Source organism: Buteo buteo, chromosome 2, assembly GCF_964188355.1.
Source record: "Buteo buteo chromosome 2, bButBut1.hap1.1, whole genome shotgun sequence".
Taxonomy (NCBI): Eukaryota; Metazoa; Chordata; class Aves; order Accipitriformes; family Accipitridae; genus Buteo; species Buteo buteo.
In genome coordinates this window covers 26,430,070-26,444,248 of record NC_134172.1, presented here as the reverse complement: position 1 = coordinate 26,444,248, position 14,179 = coordinate 26,430,070, and the positions used below count along the sequence as shown (strand labels likewise).

At 39.2% G+C, this 14,179-nt stretch overlaps 1 protein-coding gene across 5 annotated transcripts in view; it reads right to left on the bottom strand.

Moving 5' to 3' along the window:
- Positions 1 to 14,179, bottom strand: part of ANKIB1 (ankyrin repeat and IBR domain containing 1) — a 98,256-nt gene that overhangs the window by 46,937 nt on the left and 37,140 nt on the right. The window lies entirely within an intron of this gene.

The following is a 14,179-nucleotide window of genomic DNA, read 5'->3' as shown; positions in this document are numbered from 1 at the left end:
AAATGCTATATACTTTATAGCTATATACATGTATACAGATGTATGTGTATATATATGTATGCATATAAAAAATATGAAAATGTACCTATGTATAGAAAAATGAAACCAAATTACAAACTAACGTAAAATGAAATTATAAAGGTAGTTCTGACAGCTGGAGACTAAAGCAAGTCTGAATCTGCTCAAAGACAGTGAAACTTACTGATTTTTTAATGCAAAGCACTTATGTGTACTACATAAACTACACAGCAAATTGCACCATTGCTTTTAAGCAAGACAAGTAAGGTACTAGCAAAAGGTGAGCTGCAGCAACAAGATAAACTAATCTGCACAGGGTTCCCTTTCACAACATCCCCTCTGGTCCTTGGGTTAGACAGCCCATATAAGTCCAGCTTGCTATTAAAAAAGTTACACTGCAAACTCCATTGCAGGCCTAAACCTAAAGCTCATAGCTTTCTGAGCATTAAGAGAAATCTGGGTAAGCCACGAGTTACAACAACATAGAGAAGAGCCAAGCTCTGTTACCCTGTAATTTAAAACTCATATGCAATGAATTAATTAATACAATTATTGAATCATTCAGCTTCCAACACAGTAGGTCAATACTCATGCATTAAACCTTGAATAATAATGGTTATTTCATTAACTCAAAGTACTTTTCTCCCCAAATGTATTATAACAAAACAACCACACCAAGCACTTGAAGAAATCTTTTTAGTTGTTACTGACAGCTGTATAGAAGTATGAGCTGGTTTAAATAATTTTGTGAAGCTTATTATTATTTACTTGATGTTGAGAGCCACGTCTAGTAAAGGTATTTATTGATATTTTTATACCTTACAGTGCTAGAAAATTCTTTATTAGTACTTACAGTTTCTTCTCTGTTTCATTAAGATTCTTAGGCTTCTCTTAAAGCGCAGGAATCTCCTGCATGCAGTAAAAAACTGGGCAGGACACAGTGACTATTTCTGTTCTAAGGTAAAGAATCTGCTGACAGATCATTAACCATTTATCAAAGAAAAAACAAAGACTATTACACTGACTTCTTGTAAGCCTTACATTCAGTTGGCCCCTTGCCTAAGAACTGTTACTAACACTACCAGAATCCCCATAAACACTACTAATATCCTACTGTAGTAAGGAGCAAGGTTATACCAGTGATAATTTGGACTAACAGCAAAGGAAGCATCTGAGAGGCTGTCAATGATACCATCTCCACTGCTGATGGAAGTCTGTGAAGAGCTAATCCTTCCAAATTTGAAGTCTTCACAGACATTTCAAGATCCCTTACGACAAGTACTCCACTCTGGCCTCCAATTCTGTATTTCTCCTAAACAGAAATGCCTCCCATTTGTTCCCATTCATATGACTCCTACCAAGTACAGTACATCTGGCAAAATGGGTTAAATTGATTTCCTGAGTACTCAAACAATTTCTGCAGATTTTCAGAGAAAACCATCAATTTGAGAACCAAGTCCTGACTATGGTACATATGAATCATTTCTTTTACTTAGAGCAATCTAAACTTCAAATGGAAATCTTTGACTCTACCAACATATGCTCTTCTGGGCCTATTTCACTTATGGACTTGATGTAATGTTCAGTACAAAAATACTGCCTAGCACACAAACACTGTCTTTACTCTCTCCTAAACTGGCTCTAAGCCTTACAATCTTTTTCACTGTATTGCTGTCATTTCACCTATGGTTTCCCCAAACAGCTTGTTTCCAAAAGACTATTAAAGTGATTAAAGGTAGGTCAGCACCTGGGTCTGAGTTCCAGTTCTGGACTGACTCATGTTAATGTAGTAGCCCATCATGTAAAGACACCTAAAAAAGGTCTTATACAAATATGTACCTGTCGTGGTTTAACCCCAGCCAGCAACTAAGCACCACGCAGCTGCTCACTCACTCCCCCCCACCCAGTGGGATGGAGAAGAAAATCAGGGAAAGAATTAAAACTCGTGGGTTGAGATAAGAACAGTTTAATAGTATATAAAAAGAAGAAGCTAATAATGATAATGATAACAGTAATAAAATGACAACAGTAGTAATAAAAGGATTGGAATGTACCAATGGTGCACAGTGCAATTGCTCACCACCCGCTGATCGACACCCAGTTAGTCCCCGAGCGGCAATCCCCCCACCCCCACTCCCCCCAGTTCCTATACTAGCTGTGACATCCCATGGTATGGAATACCTTGTTGGCCACTCTGGGTCAGCTGCCCTGGCTGTGTCCTGTGCCAGCTTCTTGTGCCCCTCCAGCTTTCTCACTGGCTGGGCATGAGAAGCTGAAAAATCTTTGACTTTAGACTAAACATTACTTAGCAACAACTGAAAACATCAGTGTTATCAACATTGTTCACATACTGAACTCAAAACATAGCACTGTACCAGCTACTAGGAAGACAGTTAACTCTATCCCAGCTGAAACCAGGAGAATACCAATGAAGAACTTGCTATTCTCTTTACAAAAAAATGCAAATATGTTGAAAAGTTTCTTTGGTTTAGTGGTTATGTGTCAGCTAACATGATTAAGTATACCTTCTCTAGGTAGATAGTAATCTTTGGCTTGGTACAACACAAAAAACCAAGAGGGACAATGTGTAGGAGTGGCAAAGAGACAGAATTGAATTGTGGAGCACAGATCCAAAGACAGTGTACGCTAAAAGTGAGGAACACAAAACTTGGTTAATCCTTACATTTGTTATACTGTGGGCCAAAAAAATCATGTTTTATATATGGTTCCTATGCCTGTTAGGAGGAACAGCAGCACCAAAATACAGAATTAAACCATTCCTGATGCAAAAACGTATCAACAACATCCTTAAGTTATGCTTAACCAGAAAACTATGGTATTTATTTATGAAGGCCTTGAGCTTGGCCTTCCCTTAGACAGTCAGGAATACTGTTTCCATGATCCCATGCCACTTCCGGCTTCTATTTCAATATTCTGAGTAAGATTTCAAAAGAAAAAGAGCTGAGTGCCAAATTAGAAGCCGCTTCCACTGGAGCTGGCTGCTTACCAGCAGCTTTTGTGACTAAATGTCTTCTGTAATGCAAAATCTGTGTGATTTTAATCTCTGTCTCTGGCCCTTTCTTCTATACATTTCTTTACAGCTAGAACCAATTCTCAAACTTAGGTGTCATCCTTCCAGCCTTCTCTCCAAATCCCTCCTTGGAACACGGTTTTTTCTGAAAAGACTTTCCACAATGAATTCTCTTCTCAGATACCTGTGAGAATATTATTTTTAGACTGGTTTCAAACAAATGTCAGATGAATTAATAAGCATTAAACTACTAACGAGTGCGTTCATCTTCACCACTTAAACACACAGCTTCATATTTCTGCACAAGGACCATTATCTACATATCAGCTTGTAAATCACCTAGCAGTGTATGACATCTAGTGTTGATATTATTTATATAGCAATAATGATGAAATTACACAGCAAATACTAACAGGCTTTGCATCACTTCTATTCTTTCTATTTCTTAAAAACTATGAATGTATTACAGAGATTGTCTTGCCTGCCTCTATCTCTCCCTCCAGAAAAATCCTTTCAATCTGTATGTTGCTTGATCTTTAATGACACTAATTTTTATTTTCCTTAAATGTCTCCATTAAGTAATTTTATTACACTTACATTGAAAAAAATCACAAATTTAAAAAATCAAATCATCCACAGTCTGTATTTTAGCCAAAAGGAAAACTGGGTTTATGTTCAATGTCTCTGAATATATTAGCTGGATATTGCATTTAGCTATAAAAGTTAATTAGTTATTTCTGATAAATTTACTTCTGTTTATCAGAAACTGCAATTCTCTCGGTCATTATTCTGGTAACTACTGAGCCAACAGATCTCTCTCACAAGGAAGTCATGTGGGCCTCTAACCCCAGGGTGAAGTTAAGCCATTTGACACAGTGATTCAGCAGTTACCAATCAACTCGACAGAGTCACAAACTCTACCTTGTAACAAAATGAGTTGAAATGAAGATTCAGTCATCCTGGCTGGCAAGGACCAAAGCTGTACTTCTCTACAACCCAAATGTAATTTTATTTTGCCTGTGGTAAAATGTTCACAGGGATTCTAGTAAGGGGAACAGACAACACAGAAAAAGAAATCTTTAATAGTGTACTGCATTAATAAATCTCATCTCACCAGTCACTAATGAAGCAATCTTATTCTGCAGTATCTGATTTCCAAGGAAAGAAAAATAATAACAATGTGGGGAATAGATGATCGTTTCAGTAAGAGCATTTAAACAGTGTGTAAACATGTGCAGGGAAAAGCACTGCAACCTAAGGTTCCCACTTTCCTAAGGGTGCAGAAAAACCTACTAGTAAGAAGCAGGAATAACTCAACACACTCAACAGTGGCACCTGTAACTGAGAGCAAGGCTCTGTTGTGACCAACAAACTCCATAGGCATCACATATATTCAACCTATTAAGCTTAAAATAATCAGAAATCAGCTAGGAAAAGGGCAGTTTTAAGAGCTGAAAACATAGCAGCTGACTGGCTCTTGAGCTTTGCTTGTAGATCAGACTACTATTAAGATAAAGCCTACCGACTGTTTTGTATTTTGTGAGGAAGTCATGAGGAGCACCAGGGAAGCCACCTTGGGAGGCCACACACCTAGTTAGTGAGAACAGCTTTTAAACAAGATTTTGAGCTTTAGGGAAAAAAAACCAAGGGAGCAAGTCAGATAAGGGTGTGAGTTCTTCAATCTGCCTTAGCTGTACTTCAGAAGACAGTGCCCAACTAAGTGACAGCCTTTGAGAAACCTAGTAAACGCTACTGCTGCTACTCCATGTCTGTAGCTGCTCCTCTAAGTGTCCCCACTGTTTTCTGTCTTTGGCAGTTTTCTCCAGTGAGGATTCAGTCACAGTAAGAACTTGCTCAATTTTAAAGGCTTCCTAATTTTATCATTTCTCCATCCTCTTCACTGCTTTTGAGACTGGGTATCATGAAAATGACCTTATAAATGACTATTTTCTACCATCCAGTCACATGTTCTGCTACTGAAGTCATGGCAATTTCAATTCACTTGGTCCTCTTGCTTCTTTATAAACACTCCCACAAAACCTGGTCAGATCATGTTCTTCATATATTATTCTCCTACATCAGATGTAAAACTCCCTTCAGTATTTCATATTCCAAAGCATTTAGTAGGTGACCAAGCCTCATAACCATGTAAAATAACTAATCTGAAAAGGGTCTTACAGAACCAAAACCCAGGTATTTTTCAGCAGCTGAGAAGAACAAACCCAAAACATTCAGATAAACAGCAGTGCTTGGCTTGGATGGATCCAAGCACTGCACTGATCATTCACCACAGAAGTTAAACATTTAATACTTTATCACAAGCAGTTATGTCTGACAAGTAGCATTCATGTCTGATATGGTAAAACCATGGAAGTGTTCAATTTAAAGCTTTGCAGGTGCTTACTATTCAATTCTACATGATCCAGCATATTCTAGGATGAGATTCATCTTCTCAGCTCAGGAGATCTACAATGCAGAAAACTACAGCTGATCCAGTTCTCTCAGATTCCCTTTATCATCAATGGGAAGAAACAGGCACTTCTGGCACACAATTAATTTAAAATATTTTATGGTCAACTTCACAATAAAATGAATTGTGCTGTCACCTTCACTAATTATTCTGACTAGATTTATTACCTAGGTCTACACTGACTATAAAGAGAGTCTAGCATGAATAATTCCAATGCAGACATACTTACTTTTATGAATAAATTTAATCTTAAATAAAATTATACTCTAAATATTCAATTTATCTGTGCAATTGTTGCTAATTAAAAAGAAGCTTGTTTTTTGTTGTTCGAAAGTGAATAATCTAGACAATGACATTCTAATAAATTATGCAGATGAAATATTATAAAGTATTGTAATATTTGAAGTTATTAAACCAGGACAGAATTCTTTTGTTGTGTGGGAGAAAGGGAAAATAGTTAGTTGGATATCTTTTATACTGAGATCAGGTGTCAAAACTTTTAAAAACTACTTTTAGGAAAGAAGCATATGCAACTATTGTACCCTCATAATTTTTTTCCCAAATGAGCTGTAAAATTGCCTGAAGAACACCAAACAAATTTAATCATTCAAAGAGTTACCATGAAGAAAGAAAAAAAGAGAAAAAAAAAAGACTCCTCCAGGATTTCTGAACAATCTGCTGAAAATGTCCATACATTCAACACAAATTTCCTTACACTGGGACCCTACTGTTTTGGTTAATAACTCCATGTTTTTCCCGTTGCCCTTATTAGACAAAGAGCTGCTATTAATCTTCTTACTATTTTTCTTTTGCTCACATTTATATTGGAAGTACAGTTAGGAGAGTAATTTAAAAGGGAACACCAGTCTTAGTGGCAAGGGCATTGAATAGATTTTCAGAAATTTGATAAAGAAAGAATATATTTTGTAGCACCTTTATGAAGATTTCAGCGTGAATGATTTATGTCAATTTGGATCTCAAAGTTTAAACATTTACAGAGCTTCTCAGTCAAAAGAGTAGAGAGTGAAGTAGCCTCTTTTTTATTTGCCTCTCCAGAAAAAAATATAATCTGAAATTCAGAGTAGCTTCAACCTTATCAGAAAATAATCAAATACAGCACCACTCTAAAGGCACAAGATCTGTGAAGAAGTTAAAAGCATTTTATCTAATACTTCTCATTGACATATATTTTTGCAGCACAAAAATCGCCTAATATCCTCTCAACTGGAGACGAGTCATGTTCTAAAAAACAGTCTGCACACGACTCCCTCCAATACACCCAAAATTAATTTTCAACATGACTGCAAAAGGAATAAAACCCAACAAGACCTGACATGGGAAGAGACAGTCCCGAATGTGTTGTGACCAATGCAGTGTTGCCTCTGACATCAACAAATTTTCTGTCAAATTCATCCTATATAACATATTGGTAATCTCAATACACTTTCTCTGATTGCATTACAATTGCTTAGACCAGTCCTTACCGAAACCTCTTAAAATGCCATAAAAACTAGATAAGGTAAGACAAGACAAGACAAGACAAGACTGTAGCCTACATTGACCTGAAATTGCAAGAGCTGCGTATTTATTTAACATATCAGGAAATTTCGGCCTAGAAGAAACCACCACTACTTTGATCTTCTGTCATTCTACTGCTGTGAAAAATACTTCCCAAATCATAGCAATGAAACAAGAAATACCTCCCATAGCCAGATCCTGGGCACATTTACCAATGTTTCTCTCTGGCTAGCTTAGCTATGCCTTGAATGCTAGAGTTCCTTTACTACTATTACTGACTGGCAGGCATCAAAAACATTTAAAAAAGCTGTATTTTTTCAACATTCACCTCAATTTCCAGAATCTTCTGTAACTGGAAACCTTTGTTTTTCCTGTTCTACGAGAAAAATCAGCTTCAGAAACCTGTTTTGTCTCCCCACAGCTCCATGCTTCTATCACCTCCTCCTCCTCCCCATCCCGCGCCTTCAGCCCAGGGCCAGCAGCAACTGCTACAAACAATCCACTTTTGGCTTGAATACTCACGAAGTGCTCAGACATAGCAGGATGAAGCACACAATGAGGAAAATCTGTCATTGATCCAAAAAGCTTCCCAGCAAAGCTACAACACTGCAAGTCACGCCACAACACATATTGCAAAATGACAGTTTATCTAAGATTTTTTTTTTTTCCTTTCAACTACAGGTAGCATCCACATGATTTCCAGCCACTCCATCTCAGCCACCCTCTGGAAAAGCCTATTCTTCTGTTGTATTTTGGGACTGGTTCAGCAACAGCCAGACCCTAGTGAGTAACTTTCCACATTGATAGCAATTCTTTCGAACTGAGCAGTCAGATGGTATCAAATGTACCTTAGGCAAAAAAAAGCCTGAGGGCATTGGAGGTGCTTGATCATCTGAAGACTGCATTTTTTAAAGAAAACATATTTCCTGTATGCTTTTTCTCTGTAATATTTTTACACCCATTTAGTGAATGAAATTTAAACTATCCTCTTGAATAGAAATCTTCCGTTAAGACCTTCATTCATAGGGAATCGTGATAAATGTTTATAGTGGAGTAAGACCAATGTGTATGTTGTACAAAGCTCTCCATCCATCTCTGCTACGTATCTTTCATTATTTTTTTAATGTTTCTGAGTGCTATGTAACTTTTTTCTTTTACTTCCAGAAGCCTTACCTATCACCCATTAGAGACTACCTATTTATTAGCTTGCAGTGAACATAGTCTGAATAGTGACATCAATACAGTTTTGTAACAAAGATAATTCTGAACTAGAGCTGTTAACAACCAAGGCACACTTCTCTGAACATTAGTGCTGAATCTAAGCACCACCAGCAGATGTCTAAAGACTGTAGCAAAAAATCACTGAGTAAATCACACTCAAATTGTTCCTGCAGTATTTACAATATAGTCCAATAAAGAAAACTTAAAATGTTTAGTTCTTTGCTTCCAAAATGAAAAGTAACCTTCTCATGTTTTCTGGAGAGATTTCAAGGCATGTATTTTATCTTTGTATCTTTCTATTTTTAGTAAAAAGTCCCAGACTGTTAGGGGTTGGCAAAGATGGTAGTCCATGGGAGGCGAGGCTGCTGTGGCTCCATGTCCCCAGGTCCAGCCAAAAGAGGGGCTGGGCTGCATTCCCAATAGACACACAGGCAACACCTATATACGTGGCGGACCACACAGATATATGTGGACAGAAACACTCAGCACTCACATGACCACAAACAACACTGGTGGCCTCATCCTGTTCCACTGTCTAGGCAAGCAGGATGAAGGTCTGCTAGTGGGAAAAATCTGCATATAAACAATGTTAATCCCTTCAGCAACTGGCCTTGGATGTTGTTTATCCTGCAACTGGCACTGGATGACCTGGACCTTCCAGTGACCTTGCACGCACACGTACTGCAGATCCTCAGTAACTGGCCTTAGACATTACCAGTACCTGGCCCCTGGATCCTCTCATCTCCAGTTGCCTCAAACAGGCCTTCTGGCTGACCTGTGGACTTAGGGCTGATTCGAAACATGGCTCCCAGGCCACTTAATCTACTCACTGGCTAGTCCAGATCGATACTCACTAGCCACTACACATTGATATATGTACTGACATATGCATGCACTCTGTGTCTCCAGCTGCTGGCACCCGAGGCTCAAGGACCCCTCTGTCATGAGGTCCCTACTTCAGTTGCTGGTACTTAGACCTCCATACACAAACGTGCACACAGCAGAGTCCCATCTCCCGGAAAATAATTAGAAATAGAGTTTAATGAGAAGATAGGACAGACTGCAGTGATCAGGCATGGTCAGACAAACATCATGGTCTGACAAGCCACCCATTTCCACGTACTGGCCCCTTTTAGCCTCTGCTCTATTGTCCCAAGTGTGTTCCTCCCCAAACCGCCTTGATCCCTGTGGTGGGTTGACCTTCACTGCCTGCCAGGTGCCCACGTGTCATGGTTTAACCCCAGCCAGCAACTAAGCACCACGCAGCTGCTCACTCACTCCCCCCCACCCAGTGGGATGGGGGAGAAAATCGGGAAAAGAAGTACAACTCGTGGGTTGACATAAGAACGGTTTAATAGAACAGAAAAGAAGAAACTAATAATGATAATGATAACACTAATAAAATGACAACAGTAGTAATAAAAGGATTGGAATGTACAAATGATGCGCAGGGCAATTGCTCACCACCCGCTGACCAACACCCAGCCAGTCCCCGAGTGGCGATTCCTCACCCCCACTCCCTCCAGTTCCTATACTAGATGTGACATCCCATGGTATGGAATACACCGTTGGCCAGTTTGGGTCAGGTGCCCTGGCTGTGTCCTGTGCCAACTTCTTGTGCCCCTCCAGCTTTCTCGCTGGCTGGGCATGAGAAGCTGAAAAATCCTTGACTTGAGACTAAACACTACTTAGCAACAACTGAAAACATCAGTGTTATCAACATTCTTCTCATACTGAACTCAAAACATAGCACTGTACCAGCTACTAGGAAGACAGTCAACTCTATCCCAGCTGAAACCAGGACACCACCCAGCCACTCTCTCACTCTCCCTCCTCCTCAGGACAGGGGCAGAAAATACAACAAAAAAGCTTGTGGGTTGAGATAAGGACAAGGAGATGGCTTACCAATTACTGTCACAGGCAACACTGACTCAACTTGGGGAAATTAATTTAATTTATTGCCAATTAATAACAGAGTAAGGTAGCGAGAAATAAAAACAGAACTGAAAACACTTTTCCGCCATTCCCCCTTCTGCCCAGGCTCTACTGCACTCCTGACTCTTCTATCTCCTCCCCGACCGAGCAGCAATGGTGTGTTCATAATGCTTCATCTCAGCTGCTCCTGCCACCGTTTCCCTGCTCTAGCTTGGGGTCTCACCCATGGGATACAGTCCTTCCAGAACTGCTCCAATGTGGGTCCTTCCCATGGGCTGCAGTTCTTCAAGAACTGGTCCAGCACGGGTCCCTTCCACAGGATACAGTCCTTCACGAACAGACTGCTTCAGCATCCTCATGGGGCCAGAGGTCCTGCCAGCAAACCTGCTCCAGCATGGGCTCCTCTCTCTACGGGTCCACAGGTCCTGCCAGGAGCCTGCTCTGGTGTGTTCTCTCCACAGGGTCACAGCCTTCTTCAGGGCACATCCCCCTGCTCCGGCATGGGGTCCTCCCCAGGCTACAGGTGGAGATCTGCTCCACCGTGGACCTCCCTGGGCTGCAGGGGGACAGCCTGCCTCACCATGGTCTTCACCACGGGCTGCAGGGGAATCTCTGCTCCGGTGCCTGGAGCATCTCCTCCCCCTCCTTCTTCACTGACCTGGGGGTCTGCAGGGTTGTTGCTCTCACATGTTCTCACTCCTCTCTCCGGCTGCTGTTGTGCAGCAGTTCCTTCCCCTTCTTAAATATGTTATCATGGAGGTGCCACCAGCATCGCTGATAGGCTCAGCTTTGGCCACTGGTGGGGCTGTTCTGGAGCCAGCTGGAGCTGGTCGTGTCTGGCATGGGGCAGCTCCCGATCTCTTCTCACAGAAGCCACCCCTGCAGCCCCCTGCTACCAAAACCTTGCCACAAAAATCCAGTACAATCCCCTTCTGTAGACTCCTCCTGACAGGTGTCACAGCTGGGACATGGGGTGGATGGCTCTCCCGTGACAGCCCTGGAGCAGGGGGCTCCTCCCTCTGAATGAGCTTACTGGGATCCCCCTGCCGCTCTGCCTCTGGGCTCCCTTGTGCTCCTGGGGATGAGCCCTCCATCACACAACCTCACCCAAACTCTAGCTCTATAACCCTACTAACTGGACAAAGAAAATGAGATAGCTGTTGTTTGTGCTAATTAGCTGTGACGAGCAATTTTTGGCTTTTAAACATTAAATGCTCTGTTAAAACAAACTGGTCTGTCAGATAAACATTATTCAGGGCTGCAGACCAAACAGAAGTTATATATTAATGGAATGTCTATTTTCCTTTTTTTATTTCAACAGTTCTAATATATCAAAGCTTTCTATGATACTTAAGAAAAATTGACACAGAAACAATCCTAGTATTTTAACACAATGTTGCTGAATCTTGTGAAAAGAAATTAACAGCTAATTTTCAGATTTTTAAAGCTCGATTATATATTAAATCAAGTTTCTGGGCTGTAAATGCTGGATGGAAGGTGCAGCAGCCAGATGACTCAGACACCTGCTGTAAAACAACTGCAGTTCAAAATCGTTAAGAAAGTTTTGTTAGTTTAAGTTTCTGCCAGTAGACTTTACGCTGGATTACACAAAATTTGTCCAGGTCAGGAGTTTTGCTTCATGACCCTTTCACCTCTTCTCCAATTTCTTGTTTCTTCACTTCTGAGATTGCTATACCAAGATGCCCCCAACTCCCTTTCATTGCAAACTCAGTGCCTGTGTTTTCACTGTGTCTTTGGACAGTCACCACCAGCCATATATCCGGTAACAGGGAGTTTGTCCTTTTGCCTCAGTATTTGGTAACAGCATGGCCAGATAGGTTATTTCTAAACATCCCAGAATATCTCCCTAAATGTATTGGGTTATGCAAAAGGTGTACTGACAACTGCATCACAGTACAGTACTCTGTTTCGAGAAAATTTCACACAGTGAATTGTAGAACGTGTCAGTTCATGTCCACCTACGATAATACAAATACCAGCTTATAAAGAAAAATTGAATAATATGGTATACGTATAAGTAACATCTAGAGTTCGAACTACAAGTTAGTGTAGCTACAGATTCCCAATTATTTAAAATGTTTAATGAAGAGATAAATATAAAATATTGTAGTATTATGGATATCTCACAATTGTAAATTTCTTTCAAAATACAAACAGGTTAAAATTAATTTTATTTTTAGCTAGTGTACTTCATCAGTAAATCGAATTATTCATTTTAATATTCAGTTTATTTAATCACTGCCATACCCAGGACTTTCTATATCAAAAGGAAGAGGCTTAACAGGAAATCAGTTCTGTCCTTTCTATCAACTTTGCAAACAAGCACACTGTAAGTCTGATATTTATTCACTATTACTACTTTGTTTAGATAAAAAGGCTACACTTTTGAGCAGCTTGTCTTAGACAGGAGTTCTGAACAAAGCCCTTAGAAAGACAGAAGAAAAGTAAATAGTAAAAACATCTCAGTAAATTACTCCCAGCAACAGCAACAATTCTAACAGTACAGGTTTTCAGAAGCAGACTCTAGCAAATAATAGCACCTTCACTATGTTTACAGGCAAAAAATGTATTGCAAACTTTGGACTCAAACTAGAAAAAGGAATTATTCTTTTGATCATTTGTTTGCAATATGTGCAAAATAAAACAGTTGTCCTGTGAGACTTAGATGCTGAAGGTCCCATACAGTTAGTAGTAAAATGTAATTTCTAAATTAACTTTTTTTTAACACAAAGAAATTATTTGAGATCTTATCATAACGGTGCAATATGAATTAACTAATGGACTGCTCAGAAGTCAGTAATTATGACTTAATTTCTTTCCATATGTGCAAAAAATTTCATGTGTCCTTGTTGTTTCAATGAGGCTTATTTTCTTAAGAGATATTTTCTTGACAGAAATAACCTGAAAATCTCAGAGGAAAAAAAAAATCACACAGAAAATGTAAATAAAAACTGCATGCTATTTTAAATTTAAGTTTAGTTAAATTTTTCCTGTAATTCAAGAATCAGGAATGGGGGAAAGTTTGGGGATGTTAAGAAACAAACAAACAGATTCAGTGATGAAATGAAAACATCAATTAAAACCAGAAATACAGAATACACAAGGCAGGAGAGAAAAATATTTAGCAAAAATCAAGATAAATGAGAAGTTATAAAGTATAAAAAACTGTTAGGTAAATCTAAAACACTGAGGAAAAATTTATGGTGGGAGGCTAGATAGCTAGTAAAGTTACAGCCTATGAGGGACAAAACAAACCTTATATATATATATATATATATGGGCATATATATGCCCATCAGTAGATAGAAACAGAGAGATGAAAAGAATATTAACAATAACACAGGTCAGTATATATTTCCATTCTGTTTCCTAATATAAGGAAGAGGATATTTATGAAATTCTCTCTAACTTACTCCCTACTGAAGAAGAGGTTTAGCAATGTCTACTCAGTACTAGCTTCATGAAATACTAGACCAGAACAGCTTGTACCTGTGATGTCTGGACATGGATGAGATGTTAATCTTTAACTGATCTTAGAGCGCTGACAAAAATACAGGAGAATGGAAGCAGCTAATGTTTGGGATTGCCGTACATGTTGACTGCAGCAATTATTAACTTACTTATTATTAAGATATTAATGTTCACTGTTATTATGCAAAATGAAAAAGAAAACCTGCCTGAATAACATGAGAATAAACATATATTGCGCCATCTGGAAGTAGATACAATCAGTATGGTATCCATTAGGTACGGCTTCACAAACAAATTAAGACAGGAAAACACATCAAGAACTGTGGAACAGTCACTATTTTCAAAGAACTGTGGTATAGGAGTCTTCAGGAAGCAAGCTAAAACTGTACAAGACTAATGTTACAAGGAACAAAGATACTAAGAATAAAATTAAAAACTGTTATACCAGTCTGTGATTATAGACTAATTTCCATGTTTTCTATTACTACTTGAAC